This window comes from Pteropus vampyrus, unplaced genomic scaffold, assembly GCF_000151845.1.
Source record: "Pteropus vampyrus isolate Shadow unplaced genomic scaffold, Pvam_2.0 Scaffold7, whole genome shotgun sequence".
In the NCBI taxonomy this organism is placed as follows: Eukaryota; Metazoa; Chordata; class Mammalia; order Chiroptera; family Pteropodidae; genus Pteropus; species Pteropus vampyrus.
The window spans coordinates 9,268,088-9,272,567 of record NW_011888788.1 but is presented as its reverse complement, the minus strand read 5'-3'; positions in this window follow the sequence as shown (position 1 = coordinate 9,272,567).

The following is a 4,480-nucleotide window of genomic DNA, read 5'->3' as shown; positions in this document are numbered from 1 at the left end:
CCCCCGAGCGCACATGGGCGCCCCAGATGTGGCCGCGGCGCCGCAGCTGGAGCAGGAGCGGCCGCCAGAGGAGCGCGGGGAGGAGGAGGAGGAGGAAGAGAAGGAGGAGGAGAAGGAGGAGGAGGGCTTCAGTGGCGGCCCGGAGTTACCTCCACGCTTGGCTCCCCCGCCCTGAGCCACTCACCCGACGAGCCACCTCCCCTCCTCCCTGCGCTCCTTCGGGCCGCGGGCCGAGCCGCCCCGCTGCGGAGTGCTAGGGTGAGCCGGCTCCAGATGGGGTCCCCGGGTACACGGGGGTTGTCACTGTTTGTAGGTGACCCGGGCGCCCCTCCGGGGTCCGCGTCCGCCTGCCGGGTTGTGCCAGGTGTGCGCCACTGCTGCCGAGATCACTGGCCCGCGAGGGCAGAGCCCTTATGTCCACCGAAGCTCGGGGCTGTGGGTGGGTGGGGGTGCCTGGGCGAATTTAGAAACTTTTATTGACAAAGTGGAGTTGGAATTGTGATGGAGAACGGAGGGGGCGCGGGACAAGCCAGCTGTCTGTCTGCGACTGTGCGCCCCCGCCTGAAGCTGGCGTGCGTGTGTAAGAGAGGGATGATAAAGTGTAGTTCCAGAAAGGTCTTGACAGTTGCTCCTGGACTGTGAGGATTCCCGCCTCCTAAGCACCGCTGCTCACGCACGCGTGTCGCCCCGTAGAGCCTGGGAAAGGAGACGAATCCGATTCGCTGGACGTGGGTCTGGTCCAGCGCGCAGGTGTAGCGGCGGGAAGCTGTTCAGGCGGGGTACCCGCGGCTCAGGCGCGCAGAACGCAGGTGGGGAACTGGGGGTAAATCTCAGCTCTGGCAGTCGCGGGTCGGGGGGCTCATCCCGGAGGCGCTGCTCCCAGAGGGGACCTGGGGGCTGCCGTCGCACAGCCGCCGCTCCTGGGCCACCGCCTCATGTCCGCGCTGCAGCCTCGGGCTCCCGCGCGCCGCTCATGCCTTGCAGAGGGCAGCTGGCGAGTAGAAGGGCTCGGGTGGAGCAGAGGCCGCACGGTCCTTGCCTCCGATGCAGGAGCGAACTGAGGCGATTGTGGGCTCAGATCACTGAAGTGGCACCATGCGCGTTTCCCTCCCTCGGGGTGTTGCTGTGGCTCCCGCCTTCCCGAAGTAGCTAGGAGTGGCGGGCACGCCGCATGACTGGGGACTTTTATACTGCCCTCCCCCCGCCTCCCGCTCCGTTTTCTCATTCCCTCCTCCCCTGTGCCCGCCCAGCCCTTCCCTCGCCGCGTGCGGAGCCTTCAGTCCAGGCGTTCGCACACATTCATTTCGTAAATTTCCAAGGCAATCCAGTGCCCTGGGATGAGCCCTCCCAATGCTCCCTTGGTGACTGATATTAAATAAATAAACAAGTCTTTCTCGCCGGCACTCCCCTCTCCCCCTTGTCCAGTTTCTTCCTTCCTCCTCTCTGTCCTACAAACTGAGGAAAGATTCTTAAAACAACTACCTTCTGATTTCACAGCTTTACGCAAGGTACCTTAGCCAAGTCTTCCCCAAATTAAGACAAGAAACCTTTAATCACTCCGAAAATTCCACAGGTCACTGTGGCACATTTTGTGGAATTTAAACAGCGGTGGTTAAGTTATGGGGTGCTGGTTAGGTTTATTTGTGTCCGGGGTAGTTGCCGCTTTAAAGATGCCTTGAGCATCTTTAAAATTCTAACCAGCCCTAGCATCTTAATAAATTGGCAGCTGTTTATAAAACACGTGATATCTTTTCCTTTTCAGTATTTGTGTATGTATGTATGCATGTATATGTATGTATGTGTGGTTTTTTTTCTTTTTTCTTTTCTTTTTTGCTTGTTTGTTTTGGCGGAGGGAGATGCTTGGAGGGAGTGCTTGCTTCCTCTGGATTTTTAGGCGGCTGGTACTGGCAGGCATCTTATTGCAATCTCCAGGCTCTAAAATGCCAATAATTGTCAACTGGAGCTCTGGAGGAGAATTTGAAACAATAGACAGCCCGGGTTCAGATGGGAGATCAAAGAAGGGATCCCAGCAGCTTTCAGATCCCACAAGGATCCTCCTGTGTGTTTTCTAATTAGAATCACTTCGAAAGGGGGTGAGAGGGCGGGAGAGTCAGCACATGGATGGAATATATAAATTACGATGGCAAACTAGAATCCTGTAGCCAGACAGAGTTTGAGGCTGGCTCTAACCCCCAGTTGTGCCAGATTGTGATGTGGGCGCACAGGGACAAATGACTTTCCTATTGCCTGAGGCAGGCTGTTCTAAATTAGAATCCGGGCGCTGCCGTGTCCTGCAGTTTCATCACACACAGTCCCCACATGTGAGCCTCAACTGCCTCTCCTCTCATCTAAAATTAACATTTTTGAATCCTAAGGAAAAATGACTTTTAAAAAACTCTGGAAAGAAACGCTTGCAGTGAGTGTAAATTCTTGTAAATTTGTAAAGGGAGAGTTGAAGATCAAAGTCTTTGTAAGATGTTGTAAAAATTGTAAATTGAATTTTGGGGACAGAAGTCTTTATAAAATGTTGAACAAATGTATGAATGAATCCTATTAAAATCCTTTCACGCTGTGAGATCCAAATTCCAGGTGAGCTTATGTTTTAGTAAGCACACATGGACAAATGTCCTAGCTCTCTAAGCTGTCAAACAAGGCTGCCAGCAGTGCTCCGCATTTGAGGAATTAGGGAACATGGGCTTACAATTTTTGTGAAAAAAGAATTATAAGATTGACAGCCTAAACAAATTAAGTTTCAGGCACATTTATGAATTCTTACCAATAGCTGAGGAAGGTTTTAAAAATCCTATCTCCTTCTTCAGAGTTCTCACAGCACCTTCCTCATATCTTATTGTCGATCTAACTATGGCCTAGTAAAATGCCTATTTGCATGTCTGTCTTCCCACAAGACCTGGATCATCTTTGTGGTAGAATATTCTAGAGCATAATTCCCACCCCACAGCCATCCTCCACCCTCCATCCCTCCAGTATTTAGTTTTCTTCCTGGGTTCACAGCTAGAGAAACCTTTTCCACCAACACCTAGGTCTAGGTGAGACTGTGAATTGCTCTGTTACTTCTACTTCTGGCCACAAAACATCCTGAGTTATAGTGTATGTACACACTCTTTCCACATGGCAAAGGACTCTGGGGTGGAAGGAGCCCTATCCTCTGAGTTGCTTACTCAGAAGAGATTATTGGACCAGGAATATCTTCATTTAACCTTGCTCAGTGAGAAATACAACTTTGTTGTTCAAAGCCACTGTAATTGTAGGATGTTTGCTGCAGTAGCTAATATTACTCATCTCAAAAAGGTAAGGGTAAATTTATCTCATTTCAATTAAAACAAATTTAAACACATTATAAAAAATTAAACGCATGGATACTGTATGTGAGCTTTAAAATAGATTCAAGAAGTCAAAACTAGAGATTTGGGGGGGGGGTATAAGAATGATTAGCATTTAGGGATTGTGGTGAAGCCTGTTATGTGCTCACCAAAGCCTGTTTCCTCTTCTTCCTGGACATAACAGTAAACTACATTTCCCAATGTCCTATGCATTTCGGTACAGCCATTTGACTGAGTTATGGCCAATAGAATGTAGGTGGAGATAAAGTGTGCCACTTTCATATCTAGCCCATATGGATCTCTTGTGCATGATGTCTCTTTTTTCTCTTGTCTGCTGGCTGGATGATTCTGCCCAGGGTGAACTCAGAGCAATGATCATCCTGGATCCCTGAAGCAGAGCCTTTACCCCACCCTACCTCTGCCCAGAAAACCTTGGCTGGGTTATCGTGTGATTGAGAAATAACCCTTTTAAAATGTGTTAAACCACCAAAATTCTGGGGTTTGTTACAGGAGCTTATATTATCCTCACTAATATAGGGAGTAATGTTCTGGGAAGGGTGGCAAATCTTTTCTTTAGAGGGTCTGATAGCAAATCTTTCTGTCTTTGTGGGCTATGAAGTCACTGCCACAACTATTCAATTCTGCCGTTACAGTGGAAAAGCAGTCAAAGAAAATATGTGAACGAATGGGTGTGGCTGTGCTTTAATAGAACTTTTTGTATACAAACAGGCAGCCGGACCACATGACTTAGTTTGTCAATCCCTGTTCTGAAACTGACACAAGACACCACCTCTAGTGCCATGAATGAAGGAATTATAGCAAAATGGGGTTGGATGGATTCTACCTACTAGTCATGTAACCTCTTGGGCAAGTAGTTTTACCTCTCTCAGTCTGAGTTTCCTCATCTGTAACTTGGAGCTAAGAATGCCTTTTCTAGGGCTGGTGTGAAGTTCAATATTACTCCCACAGCAGGACATGTGAGTAGTTCCAGTTCTCTCTAACAGATGAAGGACTCCATATTGTGTCCATGAGGACAGGGAGCTTGCCTGTCACGTTCACTTCAAAATTCACATAGTAGATGCCCCATAAATATTTGTTCAGTAGATACACCTTTTAGAAAACTGCCGAAAATTGCAGCT